This window comes from Saimiri boliviensis, chromosome 13 (assembly GCF_048565385.1).
Source record: "Saimiri boliviensis isolate mSaiBol1 chromosome 13, mSaiBol1.pri, whole genome shotgun sequence".
Lineage (NCBI taxonomy): Eukaryota > Metazoa > Chordata > Mammalia > Primates > Cebidae > Saimiri > Saimiri boliviensis.
This window is the reverse complement of record NC_133461.1, coordinates 6,538,349-6,557,016: the sequence shown is the minus strand read 5'-3', so window position 1 is coordinate 6,557,016 and position 18,668 is coordinate 6,538,349.

The following is an 18,668-nucleotide window of genomic DNA, read 5'->3' as shown; positions in this document are numbered from 1 at the left end:
TCTCACAAGTAAAGTCATGTAAGAAACCTTAATCTTGTTAGCTATAGGAATTAGGAGTTGTGGGGTTTCTACATTCTCAGAGCAGAACACAGATGATCTCATCTTAATACTGCATCCCTGCATCTAGTGACCGCCTGAAAGAACATGGATTTATTCTGCCCCCTTTCAATGTAAGATGAAGATTTTTGGGTTACTTTAGTAGCAAATAGAGAATGGGCAAAATATAATTTACATAGTTACACAAAACATGAATTCTAATTTTATGAATATCCCAGCCTTGGTAAAGAGTGGAAAAAGTGACTTGTCCTTCACTTAAATCCTGTACAACAACCACAAAAAGATAAACCCAAAGATAATCAAATTTAGTTTCTGCAAACCATTCTAGTGGATTCAAAATAAAAATATAAAACTGATATTACAATGGGATATTAAGGTCAGAAAATCATAAGGTGAGAAAAACATGAGACTACCTCTCCCAGAAAGAAGAATGAGAGAGACAGGGAGTGGGAGCAGAAGAAAGGAAAGCAGATGAAGGAAAACAGCCTCCACGGAAACTGACAAAAAAAGGCAGAAATTAAAATCATATTGGACACAGTAAAGAAAGTGTGCAGTACTGAAGAAAATAAACTTAATAAACCCCTCATAAAATGTAGAGAAAGCAAATAACAAAATATAGATGGCTGACATTTCTTAGAGACCAGAACGAATAAGCATATAGATGGCAAGCTGGCTGGATGGGCAGATAGATGGGTGAAAGGAACGATGATAGATGCATTTGTGTATATGAATATATATATATATATGCATAAATGCATATTATATGAATGTATGCGTACAATAGATGATATGTGGTTTATAGATGTAGTTAGGTATTTAAATTCATGCATTAATAGTTATAGTACTGGGCCGGGCGCAGTGGCTCAAGCCTGTAATCCCAGCACTTTGGGAGGCCAAGGCGGGTGGATCACGAGGTCAAGAGATCGAGACCATCCTGGTCAACATGGTGAAACCCCGTCTCTACTAAAAATACAAAACATTAGCTGGGCATGGTGGTGCGTGCCTTTAATCCCAGCTACTCAGGAGGCTGAGGCAGGAGAATTGCCTGAACCCAGGAGGCGGAGGTTGCGGTGAGCCGAGATTGCGCCATTGCACTCCAGCCTGGGTAACAAGAGCGAAACTCCATCTCAAAAAAAAAAAGTTATAGTACTAAAAACTTTCTAAGGTATAAAAAATTTTCTCATCCCTGAATATTTCTAAATAGATTTGAACCGAAAACATACCAATTTAGTCAATAAATAACAAAATGCTAACATATTCCTACATGTTCTTCAAACATTATTTTATTAGCTAACACCTGTATTTAGCTTTTATGGATCTTTTGTTTTTCTTAAGACAAAAATTAATGGCAGATATAGCAAATGATTTCCTGCCACAGGAACTTTGTGGATAAAAATCCTGTTTCCTAATATATTTCTCATGGGTCGTTTCGTTAGAGTTCTTCCAGCCCTCAATTCCGTATCAATTTTCTTTATAACATACTCTCTTGTCTACATCCACTTTTCCTTCATGGCACTCATCTCTGTCATTTTAGCTGTGTTGCGTGGATGACTGACTGATGTTCATCATGCATGAGAAGTCTAAGTACAGAAATGTGCAGGACTGGCTCTCCTGTGCTCACTGTTCTTTTCTCAGCAGCCTATGTTGATCTTGGTACGTGGTAGATACTCAATAAATATCGATGAATAAATTAATCAGTGAAAACACTTTGCAAATCTAACATTCCTATAAAACATTATTAATGTTTGTTGTGAATTTAGGCAAGTGCTTCAAATTCAATATCTTATTGTTATTTGGTTATGGTGAGTTGGTATATTTCACAATAAACTCATGTATACACAATATATCATATTATCATATAATGTGGGTATAACACTGAGTCCACGAAATTCAGTCAAATTGAATTTTGTATTGTTGTTAGTGATATTATTTATTTGTTGTAGTTTTTTAAAATATGGTTTTAATCAACTAGAGCATCAAATGCTTTCTATAAGGAAATACTGGTCTAGTCCTATCATTGTCTTGCTTCAAGACTGAAACATCTGTATGTGTGAAATACATCTGTTTCTGTGCAATACAAATAGTAAATTGCAATTATAATATCTTCAGCTGAGTAACTAAACACTATGTATAGTACTTTTTCACTCCAGTAATTAACATTGAGTAATAAAGCTGGAACACTTATTATGCATCTTAACATAAATATTAAGATCTGTTATACTTCAGATGAAACTATTTCAGGTAACATTATAATAAAATAGATGCTAATGGTCCTGTTTATAAGTACATGTAATTGCAACTGAAATTTGATGTAGGCATAGTGCACAATGAAGTTTCTTAGTTAAAATATTACATATTGTATACATATATTGATATATCACACTGTTATTCCATCAACAGGTACAATCATTGTGTGGCAATTCAAATAATAATCAAAATAAAAAATACAAGTTCTAGAGGATGCATACCTCAAAAATTAAAGGAGAATATATATGTATGTTTGAGTATTTGAGGCTTGTGTCTTCTAGAACTTATATATTCCAGAACTTCAATATATATAATATTAATATATATGAAATATGTACATAAATTAAATAATATGCTTTAACAACAAAAGGCCCCATTATCTTGTTGAGCCCCATTGAATGATGTATAGTCAAGCAGTTAAATACGATTTATAATAGATATGTTAAAAAGTGGTTCTTACCCATAAAGGAGTAAATTGTTGTACTAAATTTCAGAAAATCATTGTGTTATTTCATACAAACGAAGAGGTCAACACTGTCTTTAATGTTATGTCAGTGACAATAATAAAGATGCAGTGTGATTTGTGGTAAAAATTAACTAAACTGTGATCTGCATTGGATACTTTAAAATATTCAGGCAATTTGAGGGAAAAATATGTAATAAAAAGAGGAACATTTTATCTGTGAGAGTGACCTAGAAGTTAATTAATATTAATACTACAAGTTAAATATTCAAATTTGAGAGAATTACATATTAAATCAGGAGAAAAAAATGGGCATCATCTTAACCATAAAGTTTCTGACTCTGGCTGTCACTGGAGTTGACAACTTCCATTCCCAGCATCCTCATGTCACGCTCATCCAATTTATCATCTTACAATCAATCAGTGAAGCTGAAAGGATATCAGAAAGCTAATGTTTTGTGAATGGTAATTAGGAAAGGACACTTTACTTAAATTATCCCTATTAATCTTTACAGTACCCTGTGAATTAGATATCAACTCAATTTACATATGCAAACAAGCTCAAAAAGGTTAAGTAACTGGTAATAAAATAATATAATCAGTGAATAGCATGGCCTAGAATAGCATCTGTTTTTAAATATGTGCTCTGGCCACTCTACTACACTGCCTCAAGCAAATAAATCTTATCAGATTCTATTAACCAAAATATTTTCTTCTTAACTGTTATCATAATGTACAGATAGAAACAGTAACCAAGAATAATTATTGATTTTATTTCTGCCATGAAAATGGGTCAGCTTTTTTCTTCCACAAATAAGTGGAAAGAAATATTGTAACAGAGAAATGCAGGACGTTTTTTGAAAGAGAAATGCAACATGTTTTATTTATTTTATTAAAGCACATAATTTAAAAAAAAATCAAAAGCTCTAGAGAACAGCATGGCTTTCTAGTCTACCCTTCAGCACCCTCGAGTCTGTCTGCAGAGACTGCTGAGTATGATGGTTTTGATGTTTGGTGTTTCTGGGTAATGACTTCCATGATTTTAAATGTACCTTACAGCTCTACTTATGTGTCAGCTTTACATAATACATGTGCATGGTTGTTTTGAAAGATGAGCATTTTGCTTACACAAATTACTTTCTACCTTTCTTCTCCTCCCTGCCCACAAGCTGATACAATTTTGTTTTATATTCATCTATTGTTTATGTTTGCATTTTTAAAAATTACATACTTAATCTTCTATGTCATTTTCATTCAGTTTTAGTTGTAATTTCCTGTCTTCCCATTGAGTAAAATAAAGATATTCCGGCTTACTACAACTCCTTAACACCTCCCGTGTAATGTTTTTGTTTTTACAACTTATTTACTGTCCAGATCACTGACATTATTTATATTCTGTTCTATAACCTTAAAACATTAAATAAAGGATTACATATGTAATATTTTGTCTCTCAAATTCCTAAGATTTTTGAAAAATATTATTAATATAAATTAATAAGATAACATTTATTATTTTTAGTCAAGTAGCAAGATTTCATTTTTATCACATTTTATTATTTTATTTTTATTACATATTTTTTACTAGTGACACACAAATAAATCTGTTTATAGTATCAAGTCATCCACTTTGCGCTCCAGAAATTTCTCAGAATCATACCATATATTATTTTACATTCTGCAGAAGAAGAGAAAAAGACTGGCTGACAGGATTATAGTAACATCCTGGAGGAAGAGATCCTTTAATTGTAGCTTAATGAATGAAAAGAAGGTATCATTCAAGTGGCGACAAGGAGAGACATTCTAAATACAGGGAATCCAGTACGATAAGGCCAGAAAGGGAGAATTATGGCTCATTTGGGTACAGCTTTAGTCTCACAACGCAGAGTATGATTAGCAATGCAAGCTGGGGCAAAATTCAGCCTCCTGATGTTGATATTTTGCCTTGGAATAATGGCAGTTGGAAAGACAGGAGAGTCAGGGAATTCTGCATAGCCAACTCAATAAATGACTCAATAGGGAACCGTTTATGAATAGCAAGCCATTCCAATGACTAGTTGAGTTTCACATGGCAAGTAATTTTATACTAAGAATTGGATGTTCAAGGAAGAGAATATGCAGATATGTTATGATACAGTGTTTTTTTTTCTGATATCCCACTTTATTGAAAGATGGTTTACAATACAAACCCTAGTTTTTTAATGGCAATTTGTTTCTTAAGAATCAGCCTTTTACATTACCTAAATTAATATTGTGTTAAAAACAAACTATTCAGGGCATAAAATATTTAAAATTCAGTAGCATTTCTATATGCCAACAGTGAACAATCTGAAAGCAAGCAAGCAATCTCATTTATAATAGCTACACAAAAATAAAATACTTAGGAATAAATTTAACAAAAGAAGGAAAAGATCTCCACAATAAAAATTATAAAACGCTGATGAAAGAACTAAACAGAACACAAAAATGATGAAAAGATAATCTGTGCTCACAAATTGGAAAAATTAATATTTTTAAGTGCCCATACTACCCAAAATGATCTATAGATTCAATGCAATCTCTATCAATATACCAATGACATTCTTCACAGAAATAAATTATCCTGAAATTTATGTGGACTCACAAAAGACCCAGAATAGCCAAAACCGTCTTGAGGAAAAAAACAAAACAACAAAAAACAAAGCTGGAGGCATTACTCTACCTGACTTCCAGTTATACTAGAAAGCTGTAGTAACCAAAACAGAATTCTACTGGGATAGAAATGGACACATAGACCAAGGCAACAGAACAAAGAAGTCAGAAATAAATCTCCTCATTCACAGCCATCTTATTTTCAACAAAGACACCAAGAACATGCACAAGAAAAGGACATTCTCTTCAATAAATGGTGCTGGGAAAACTGGACAGCCATATCCGGTAGAATGAAACAAGATCTCTATCTCTCACTATAGAAAAACCAACTCATAATGGATTAAAGGCTTAGATGTAAGACCTTAAACTATGAAACTACCAGAAGAAAATATTGGGGAAATTCTACAAAACATTGATATGGGCAAAGATCTCAAAAGCACAGGCAACAAAAGCAAAAAAATAGACAAAAGGAATTACATGAAGCTCAAGAGCTTCTGCACAGTAGAGAAAACTATAGAGCAAAGAGGCAGCACACAGAATAGGAGAAAATATTTGAAAATTCTTCAACTGCCAAAGTATTTCACCAGAATATGTAAGCAACGCAACTCAACAGCAAAACACAACCAACCAACCTAATTAAAAATAGGCAAAGGATCTGAATAGACATACCTCAAAAGAAGGCATATAAATGGCAACGAGGTATATGAAAAAATGCTCCTCAACATTGCTAATCATCAGGGGAATGAAAATCAAAGTCACAGAGAGCTACAATCTCACTCCAGTTAAAATGGCTATTCTTAAAATGACAAAAGAATAACAGGCTGCTGAGGATATGGAGGAAGGGAACATTCATATACTGCTAGTGGGAATGTAAATTAGTACAGCAACCATGGAAAACAGTATGGGGTTTCTCCAAAACTAAGAATAGTAGCAACATGTGACCCAGCAATCCCATGCTGCATATGTGTCCAAAAGAAAGGATCCTTAATACATGTTTATATTATATATGTGTTGATTCCCTTATTTACAGATTAAATTTTGTTATTCATTTCTGGTATTTTTTTCTTTAACATCTTTCTGATTTTTTTCTACTCCAATTTTATATCTTTTTTTGTTCATCCATTTCTATTTTAAACTTATGCCTATTAATTTATATTTCTATATGATGGTTGTTCATTTAAATGATTAAGCTATACATTTTTTCATCTGCGTGCTCCAGATTTCTTCCTTGCTTTATAGATTTTTTCTTTGAGTATTTTCATCAGTGTTTTCTCTTCACTTTCTGTTTTCTTCTCACAGCTTTGATTAAATGAAGACTTAGACTTCCTACTCATTATTACATACAAGAATATTCCTTTGTAAGCAATAATAAAGTATTCTAACAGTTTTATGATGGAAAAGTTTAAGCAGCTTGATTCATTTTTTATTCAAAGTACTCTCTTCTGTTGGTATTGTGAGGCACAACATTATTAAATAAATGGCATCTATAGACAGTCTGTCTTCTTGTGAATTTTTACACAATCTCTGTTTTAAAACAATCTTTCTTGCAGTCACTTGTTTTAATATCTTCCCTTTTAAGTCTGTAAGTAATGTCCTTCCTCTCCTAGGACCTTTCATTTCTAAGACAGATATCTCTGGTCCTTCACAATTTCCATAATCATTAGTACTACTCTCAAACCTGTTCTTCTTACTCCATTGTCGCTCGTGTTGGGGGAGCCTTCTAGGAGTGAAACCCACACACACACACTGAGTATATTTGTGCTTCTCCATCATGTGTCACTTCTAATCATCTTCTGCTTAACTTCCCCCAGTTACAATGCTGACACATGTTTTAGAAACACTTCTGCTGACCTCAGGAGTATATTTTCAAATAACCAGTAAATGAGGATTTACCACATTCTCTATTTATAAATTATTCTCTTAGTATGAGTTTTGAATTATAGTATATGTTTTCTTTATTTATCTGTATAACTTTTATAAAATGTGTGTAGAAGATTTCATTTAGCAGCCACAGTTATGCTAAACATACAGGAATCCCTCTCTATAACTATCCTTATATCATCATCACCTTTTGATTTCCTAAGGACAGCTTTTACACAATACTCATCTTAATGTTTTTGTTGACATTATGTAATATCCTTAGGGAAGCTTTTAAATATTGCATGACATCTTATTTACATATTTAGAATTCTAACCTTGAAAATCTCTAGACCATGATTAAGCATTTTTAATTTTAGAAAACAGTTATTTCCCTACCTGATCTCAGCAAATTCTCAGAACTGTTTCTTTGATGTCTTTGTGCAAAATGAAAGAAATTACACCAGGAAGAAATTTATACACATAAAATGAAGATTAGTGGAAAGTGCTGAGAGAGAAAATGAAAAAATATAAGATGTCTGAAAGAGAAATGAACAGTAATAGGATAAATGCATTGACTGATACCATGGCATTTTTCTTTCATTAAAATGTGTGGAAATCTCAGTAACATAAGATACTTATGGATTTAAAAATTTCTCTAAATACATATATTGGAATACAAAATTCTTCACCTTCATTATTAATAGATGTCTGAGTCTGAAGACAGTATTCTTTATCAGCCATAGTGTTTTTTTAACCCCACTCATTTTAAATGGTGATTGAATATATTATTTTACTTAGAAGATACCCCAAAGTACAATGATAGATTATATATAATAGCATCCAATATTACATGAAGACTAAGATTAATGCTTAAAACAACACTCTATAATAGGTATCAATATTAATAATATAAAGCTGAAAAAGATTGAGAAGCCCACCAAGTAAGCTGTACTAAAGATGGTGAAGCTGAGGTTTTCAGCACGTCTTACCTAACTTCAGTGTATACTACTATCATTAAATTGTGAGCTCCTTCAAAGGAAACATAATTTACTTAGTATTTTTGTTCAAAAATAAGCAGAATGCCACAATAGAAGGTAATGAATAATGTACTGAATTTATCTTTTCACTTGTATATATCTTATTTTTATAGAAGTAACAGTATTTCCCTGTAATCCCAGCATTTTGGGAGGCTGAGGCGGAAGGGTCACGAGGTCAAGAGATCAAGACCATCCTGGCCAACATGGTGTGAAACCCTGTCTCTACTAACAAATACAAAAATTAGCTGGGTGTAGTGACATACGCCTGTAGTCCTAGCTACCCGGGAGGCTGAGGCAGGAGAATTGCTTGAACCTGGGAGGTGGAGGTTGCAGTGAGTGGAGATTTGCACCACTGCACTCCAGCCTGCTGACATAGCGAGACTCTGTCTCAAAAAAAAAAAAAAAAAAGAAGTGACAGTATTTCAACAGTGTTGTACATCCTATCCTAATTTAGATATAATGAATCATGAAAATTATGCTCTAGCTAATTTGATCAATTAAAAATTATTCAATTCATTTTATAATTCACTGATGTTTACTCAATGAACATTGAATGTAAGAGAGTCCATCATTTTAATAAACTTATACTCTTTTGAGAAACGTATAAACTAATAAATTCAACATAATGTAACATATACAGTAATAAAGAAACATAAAATATACAGAAGTCATAAAATGATGAGAATTCAAGGAATGTCTTATAAAGGAGCTTAGCTTTAACTTTACCTGAAACTAAATTTGAAATGTCAATATCAGTTCTTCAAATCTGGCTAAGAAAAGAAAAAAATCTCAGAAAGAAAAAATTACATATGTAAAAGCAGATTCAAAAAAAAAACATGAAGTATGTTTAAGTATCTATCTACAAAGCCAGACAACAAATGGTGTAACAAGACATTACACTAGTTTTTTAAAATTTTCTCCTCTTTATTGTGGTTAAAACTAGGGACTTTCTTCTTAAAAATAGAATATGGCAAAAATGATGAGACATCACTTGCATGTGAAAATATTGTGACTTCTATCTTGCCCCTCCCCTCTCTCTTTTAGAATTTTGACTCTCGGAAAAAGAAGACACCATTTTTCCATAGCCATAATGAGACCAAAGTGGCAGGAAACTAATACACTGGTCAACAACTAGTGAGAATCTGAGATCTGACAAAAACCAAAAAGAAAGAAAACTTTAAGACAGCTCTAGGCTGGTGGACAACCTGGTGGCTTGTTGTGAAACTCTGAGGCAGAGGCAATCGGCTTGGCCATGCCTGGATCCTTGTCATCAGGGGATGATACATGTTTGTTGCTTTAATCTGCTAAACATTGCTATAAATGTACCAATAAATTATAATTACAATTAGATAGAAACAGACGATAGTCCGTACAGATTACACTGAAGATACTGAAATTTAATCCAAAAGTAACAGAATACATCCAGATTTCAGTAATAGTGGCAATATTAGTAAATTAGTATAACCAAAATTACTTTAACAATAATGATAATGGATATTTTATATTAGAAGCAGAGGGCACAAAAGCCTAATGGGAGAGGAATTCATGTCAGCCAACAACAGTGAAGTTTGAGAGGCAGAAATGGAACTCAGAAACACGTAGAATGCAAAGCAGGAGACCTTTGTTGCAATCATTTCAGAGGAGGCAAATGAAGACAAGTCCATGATGATGTCAAGATTTTCAGGCTAAACGACTGACTGCATAAAGAGGCCACCATTAATCCCAAGAAAGACCAGAAAGGAAGAGTTATCTTGAGTGAAGCGAGGAAGGAAGCAGGCAAAGGATGAGTTTCATCTTCAGCTTGTCAGACCTTTGAAGGGCTTAAGGTACCCTGAATTGGAAGTGTGAGTGAAAGCAAGCTTCCAGGGAGAAAGAAGAGAAAGGGCAAAAAAAGTGGCCAGCACCTTTGTTGAACACCAGCGTCTACTGTGGAAAGAAGATAAGGATGGAGGAAAAGAGACAGAAGGGAGTGTTAGAAAGCTACGAAGAGGGCTGGGGAAGCCCAGGGTCACAGAAGTCAAGGAGGAAGGATTGCTGCAGAAGACAAGAGGGAGGTGCCAAATTCAGCAAGAGAAACAGCTGCTTGCAGCCTAGCAAAGAGTTACAGGGATATGGAAGTATCCGGCTACCAGAACTGCAGCATTTTCACAACTGCTCTAGTATGCTTAAGATTGATATTCTGTCTTCTTCGTCCTGAGCCTGTGTTTGGGGAGTTCATTAACTCTCATATGCTTTTCTGTATCTAGAGAAGGACTACAGGAAGGCCATGTGTCATGGGTATATGGACTATATTTTAAATTTTTCATGCTTTTTAGTAATGACAGGAAATGAAAACCTGTTATTAAGTGATTCACCATCAAGTGTTCTTAATGAAGTCTGTCATTAGTTGCTGTCTTCAATATACTATGAAATAGACTCTACAGGAGCCCCATGTTGGAGAAATTATCAAAGAGAGACCTTAAAATTCTAAGATTAATCATTTTACAATACTAGCCTCACCGAGAAAAACAGGGAATATAATTTATTTAGTAATAAAAACACTTCAAAAAAAGAGAAAATCACATCAATCTATGTTTTCTTAATTTCTCCATCAGAAATCTTTCCTCCACTATTCTTTGGATTTAGTCATCAAATAAAGTCTCTTCCTATTTGTAAGTTAGAAATAACTAAATTAGACCCAACCAGGTGTCTATTAGCCCCTCACCCAATACAAGCATTTCACTTGTAAACATTTATTTTCCTAAGCAAGCTAATTTTATCCCCCGTCGCCCTTACTGCCCAGTTAATAATGTCGACGTAAAGATAATAATGTTCTTTTTAGGCCTTCCAATTTTCTCTGTCTGTTTTGTCTCTCTGGGTATGCAAAAATACAAGAACAGAGAAAAAGTCTGAGAACACACCATATGACCCAAGTAATGAGTTTCCATGTGTGCCCTGGAGGTTGGAAGAGGAGTCAAGACAGATGCTGGGGCAGATGGGCCTTAAGGCACTGACTGCCCTTGGGGTACATTTCACAGGTTTTGGTGCACCAGCTGGAAAGTCAGATCTTTTTCTGTTTACACATATCCCAGTGGGAAGAGCCCATAAGAGCTCTGAATCCATGGTGGCTGCATGTGCTAAGTCCTGTGGTCATGACCGTTAAGTTTCTCCCAGCTCCTGCTGTTCATGAGGTTCCTAGTTAACGCCATGGAAAACATTCTGCTGTCCAGCATGACAGCACATGAGCGATGTGTGTTCTCTCTCAACTGAAGGGACCATCTTTTACTTCTGCAGTACCAGACGGATCCAAATTTAATTTTGACTAAAACCCTGTAAGTGAATAGTTCTAAAGTATGAATTCAGAAATTCATGCTCATTCCTCAACCATTTTACAAAGGGAAGGATGCAGTGAAAGGGACTAAAAAATGTATCTTTCAAGTTGTGATTCTTTGTTTTGGTGAAAGATATTCAGATTTTTATTCCTCTTTATTTAATGAAACATATGCAACAGGAGGAGAGAGAATTACATATAATCTCCAGGTATGAACAATCTCCTGTAATACTGTTGTATCCAGCGAGGTTTACACAGCTATGAAAACTATTCATCCAATCGCTCCACGATCTTGAAAGAAATGAGCTATCTACAACCATGACCTGAAGATCTTTAATTACCTCATCAAGAGGAGATTTTGTTTCTAGCTTTGTTTTCAATGTTTTCTGATACATTGGTAAAGTTTTTATTTTTTTGGCTGACTTTGTTTTTAACTCATTAATTTTTAAAATGTAAATACATTTTGTCTTTATGTTTTAATTTTAAGTTAATACAGACATTTTGTTTTTTTTTTAAACTGAGTATTAGTAAATCAAACAAACATAACAAAAACAAACTTTGGGAATCTCTTGTATTTATAGTCTTTTCCATATAGATGGGATTAGATAATTTGAACCTTTTAAGCAATCTTTGAATTTTTATTTTTTTGGAAAAAGTAGGTATATATATTTATGGGGTACATGAAATATTTTCATACAGGAATATAATGTATAATAATCTGAGTAATGAAATGTTTATCACCTCAAGCATTTATCCTTTCTTTGGGCTACAAACAATTCAATTATGTTCTTTTAGTTATTTTAATGTGCACAATAAATTATTGTTGACTGTAGTTAAGTTCTGTGCTGTCAAATGCTAGGTCTTATTAATTCTATCTAATTAAATTTTTGTATTTTTGTCAAAGGGGCAAAATGGATTCACTTAAAGGAATATTAAAGTACTTACAAATAAATGTAAAATACATAATCTAGGAAGATTATTATTTCTAACTCATCAGAGAACAATTCTTATTAGTTTTTTCCCCCAAAATTTATATTAGACTGTAGATTTTAGAAGATTTTTAAGAAACAAGTACCCTATGATTAGATCATATTATTAGGCCTGTAACAGAAAACAAGGTGATCTGTCACTACTACAGGAGAAGGTGACAGACCTGGGGCTTCGTAAAGAATGGAACGAGTTTCAATCCCCCTCTGCAGCATGGGAGGAAAGCTCAGCAGGTGACACAGGAGGCTGGCAGGGCAGCACGGAGACCCTGCTGGAACCTGGAGCCCACCCTGTCTCATTACTGGCGTCCACCTGCACTCCATGGACTCTTTGTAAACAGCAGTGAACAAGCTGGTACAGTTGTGAAGAGGACATCTACCTGGATTCAAGGAGGATTTCATTGCATAATGAAAAATGAAACATTTTTGGAACGGAAGGGTTAGAATATGGGCCATAGCATGGTTAAATGAAGAGACTACTAGACATGAAAGGGAACAGTTTCAGCTTAAAGAAGACTGAAGGCACTGGGGGCCTGGGGGAGCTGAAAGAAATGTAGTGGGGTGAGAGACACAAGGGAGTAAAATGCTAGAGTAGGAATGGATTCCCAGCATGATCTGGAGGACACGTGCTGTGTGGTTGCCATGCAGCCAGGAAGGCTCAGGCACCAGTGAGGAGCAGCTCAGTGTGGGTGAGAATCCAAGAGGCTGAGGCTCTGGCGATGACCTGGTGTGGGAGAGAGCCCAGGCTTGGGATGGAGGAGTGGGGTGTGGCATGGGCAACACAGTCTCTAACTAAGGAGTGAAAATTATTCAACAGTGAATGAGAGTGGCCAAGGAGTATGACACTTTCATCTTCACCCCAGGACTGCAAATATGTCATCTTATAAGGCAAAAGGGATATGTGCTTAAGGTTACTAATCAGCTGATTTTAAGAAATATCCGGGAGTGCCTGCATAATCACACAAGCCTTCAAAAGCATACAGGGGATTCCAAGAAACTCAAAGCATGAGGGTCTGGTTTTGATGGAGGAGAACACCACTAACAACGAAGTATGGGCAGCTTTGGGATATGACGTTGTCCCCCCAGCTGACAGCCGGTGAGGTAATGGGAACCTCACAACACTGCAGACAGAAGCTCTAAATAATAGCCCAGACTCTCTCAACTCCAATGTTTCCCATTCTGATGCTAAGCACCGTGCCCAGTTGAGCCCATCAGAATTTTGATGCTTCTGACCTGTAGAATTGTGAGATAATAGATGGATGTTGTTTTCAGCTGCCAAATGGTTGTATTATGTTCGACAGCAATGGAAAACAAACTCCTCCCCAGTTTTCACCACCATTATGTCTTTTTATAAAGTAATGGAAAGATAATAAAATAGACTCAAATGTGTGAACTCTACCGAAAAGGACTGTGACTCTTGGGAACATGAAACGTAGAATAATCAGATTTGAGAGAGGCGGAAGGAATTTAACGTCTATGAGGAAAGAGAGGCTTCAGGAAAAGTGAAATACAGAAGAAACCTTCTTAGAAAGGAGGCAGAAAATGGAGAGAAATTTGCTGGTTGGAGACATTCCACGACTGAGCAGGCAGGTGCCGATTCAGGTTGTGTGATGAGGGAAGAAATGTTCTCCACGTTGTGTGGGAAAGGCAGGGACAGGCAGCACATCTCTGAAACAGGAAACAATTTATGATCTGTGTGTAGAGGTAAGTACACAAAAACCAGTAGTTTCAGGGTAGGTAAAGATGGGAAATTTTATACGTGAAGCAAACTTGGGGTAAGAAATTTTATTTGAAGAAGGCTAGCATTGAATTAAAGGCAAAAATGAAGTTGAGTGTTTCTTTATACCCTGGCTATATCCCATCTTTATCTTACCCTTTTTAGCAGTCAAAATCTTTACATAGCTTCTCTCTTATTTATAGTTGATCCTCTTAAAATTTCTATTTTACTGATTTGTTTTTTTTCAGTTGCCACCTTAACTCTTTACTGAAGGGTTGGATATCCAAGACATCAATAAATGCATGAGTAGATTTTAATAAAACTGTAATTTATATGTATTCAAATTATATCTTTAATAGCTGTGTTATAGAATACTATAACATTAAAAGATGATAGTGTAAGGTGATTTTTTTTTATCACGGGAGAAGTCCTACAATTTAAATAAGTAAAGAATATTTGCCTCTCTTAATTATGTTTGGCTATTTATTGGAGCACATATTAGACATTTTACTGGCCTATAAAACAGTGTTAATGGCTGAATTTAGTGTTGTAAAAAAATTGTTGAGTGAGATTTACTGTTTCTTTTGTGAGAGGTAGGTCAGTTATAGAAGTATCATCATTTTTATAACATTGAACCTTCTTGTTAATGAAGAAAATGTGCTTTCTCAGTGAGGAGCTTTACATATTGTAATGAGTAAATGCCCACTACAATCAAGATCATACTTTAATTTTATTTACTTTGCACACTGAAAAATATGGGTAAAATTGTTTGCTTAACACTGTAGCATCTTATGTATCTTCAAAAGAGACTTTAGGAAATAGATCCTATTTGATATGTGTGTATATGTTAATGCAGTAGAATTATGTACATTAATAGTCATACTTTATCAAAATTACATTTCTTCATTGGCCTTATTAAAATATTTCTAATAAAAAAGATTTAGCATATACTGTTAGAAATGTCTGTGTTCAAGTTACTTTTTCACTTTCTCTCTGACTATATATACTCTGATCCTCACCTCATTCCTTGAAAACTGCTGCTAAACGTAGACACCTACCCAACGCTCAAGACGTGGGTTAAGTTAGAGGTTGCTGCTACTTAAGCTTCTTACATGACCTCTATAGTCCCACCATAGTCTTGGGTTCTTGCCTTTATAATGCAAAATGTAAGAAATATACAGCTACTTTAAACAAGGTAACATTTGTTGCTTTTATAGACAAGGTCATACCTCTTAAAATCAAGGAAGCACATTTTACTCTAGATTTCCCTGAATAAATGTATTCCACATTTCTTATACTCAAATTTAGAACACAACTGTTCTTTCCAGACTACCATTTTATCATTTATAATTATTCAAAATAACTCTAATTTTATGAAACACTCTTAGATATGGAAACCAGAGAGAACACAGATTTTGAACACCGTTTGTGCTGTGCAGTTAAATTGTTGCACATACCTTTTAGTCATCATTCTTATACCTCTTTCTTTTAACCCAATATACTTTTTTCTTTTGTTACATCTGTGCAGAGATCCTCTTGTCAAACTTTAATCTATGTATCAAAAACTATAAGGAATGAAATACAAAACACCTGCTGATTGAGGAAAAGCATAATTTTGCTGTACATATTTGACAGCATTTCAGAAAATTTCTGCAGAATTTTGTATTTGAATTTGTGCATTTTTCTAAAACACATCTTTCCATCATTGTTCCAATTAAATGACATTTATTGAGCAAATGCCAGTCTTTCAGGACTATATTACATGCTCTAGAGGTATTGTATTATTTAAAATCCAACCCATTCCTTCTGCAAACTTCTGATCTATTTGGACAGATGGAACAAAAACACATTGAAAATAATGTTTATAAAGCAGTACATAGGTATCTATGCAAGTCCTAAATTGTGCTATAACTGTATTAGTGATTGAAAATTTAGAAAAAAGGCATGTGAATAATCAGAGGTGGAGATGCCAGGAAGAGTTCATATAGATTGAGAACATATAGCATAGAAATAAAACCCATGGTTGTTTTGTTTTTTATTTATAACACAGACTATCTGATCCAAAATCCATGGACTTTGGATCAGATAGTCTGGGTTATAATGCAGGTTACAGTATTTACTAGACATGTCACCTTGGACAAGTTAAGTAAGCTTTCCAAATCTCAGGATTTGTTTTTTTAATCTAAACAATGAAAAACTAAAATTATAAACCCATAGGGTTTTGATAGAATTAAATGATATAACAACAGCAATTCACAATTTAAAAACACTATGTACCACTCTTCAAAATATTTTACTCTTATTAATATATTGAATCCTCTCAACAATTTTATGAGATAGATGCTATCATTTTCCCCATTTTGTAACTGAAAAAACAGGTACAGAAAGGTAAGTAACTAGCTTAGAGTCACAACTATTAATAGAGGAGCTGGGATGTTGACTCCAGAGCACATGTACGTGAACACTAAATTATAGTGCTCAATAAATGTACTGCTTATGGTTGTGATGGATAGAAAAGGAAAGATCTATCCTAGACCTTAAAGCATTATTATGATACAAAGAGTTAAAAGAGAAATATCATATACAATATAATGCTTTAAAATATCTGTGCATTTAGTCTGTGAGATCTGATGTACATTTCAGATACATGTAATTGTAACCATACCTTAAAATAATTTTTTGAAGGTTAGTCATTTCTCTTACAGATTATGGTTCACATAAATGATACTTCTGGAACATTAAGATATAGATGATACACATCAAAACTCATTCAGCCACAAGTAAATCAAGTACACTGGTAATACATTACAAAATTTAAGAAAATGTAATTGCTTTACTTCTTCAACTTGAATTTGTAGGTATATGTCAAGTATCTTACCAAAGAAAATTATTTAGTGAAACTTCAAATTTGGCAGCTACTACTCTTAATAAAATTATATTTTATTGAATCCTTGAGAGCGTCAGTGAACTGCCATGTTATGAGTAATAAATTAAAAAGAACATACCCATTCATGAGTTGAGTTTTCACTCAGAGACCTGGGATGATCATTGGTATTTTATTCCCAGAAAAAATATACAATGCAATTAGTTAGAAGTTTTAATCTTCTTTGTATTTGTTATACATGTTTTTCTGGACAAATTACGTTTTGCTACATTTTTTAGGTAAGATAAAAAAAGAAAATATCATCCTACTGCCTTTGAATTTTAAGGAGTTTATTACCTAACAGTTATTTTTATTTGAGGAGAAGAGAAATGATCGTCAATCATAGAAATATATTTACTTAAAGGAGAAGTATAAAGTTGTCTCAGTCTTCTCATTTACTCTGGGAAATGAGCAATAATATATCTAATTGAGAAAACATATTTATATTTAACTTTCCACGTGACAGATTATTTACAGATATGTTACTGCTACTAAAGGATCAACTTGTTTCTTACATAAATATTGAAAGCTGGACTGTTCATAAATGCAGATATTACACTAGAGAATTCAGATTCCAATCTCAATAATAGAAAATATCACTTTCTATATGTAAAGAATTTGGAATTTTTTAATACCAACTGGCTATTTCTAAAGAAATATTTCAGAAAGTGTTATAATAGAATTGCAATCTCAAGACTGAATATTAATAGCAAACAGAAGCAACTTAAAAATACGCATACATATTATACATGTAAAAGAAAAGTACATACATGTCCACAGTCAAAAGAAATAGATAATAATACACAACTCCAGTTAGTTTTGGACAAACAAAAAAATTTCACCTTCCACTCTACCCATTGCTCTTTGTGAGTAGGTTATGAATGATAATAGCGAAAGTGAGTAATGCTAGCTGACATCATTGTGAATGGCAGCCTAAAAAAGAATGCCTGAAGGACATGCTCATTACAGGCCCTACATTACAGATTCTATTGCAACTTTGCAGCTAAAAACCAACTATATTTATTGATGTGTTAATGGAACTAATAACTCCCATTTCTGCCTTGAATTGCTTTTTCATTTCCCTAACTCTGAAAGACAGGGAGGGTTAAAGTTTGCAAAGTAAACACCACAGTAACAATCACAATTGCTGTTTCTTAAACATACAAACTGAACAATAGAAACTATTTTTAAATCTCAATTTTGAGCATTGCTTGTGTAGATGAAATAAATTTTAAAACCACAATAAGGAATAAGCATAATTAATAAGAGCCTCTTCCCAATGTACATCTGAATGAGGGTGAAAAATTAGTGTTCAAACTTTTTACCTTGCAGTTTACAATAAAAAGATGCATTCAGTTGCTTCCAAATTGTAAGTCTGAACTATTAGGAATATGCCTTCATAGATAGTTCTTGGGTTATACCCTTTGTAATTGCCGTAAA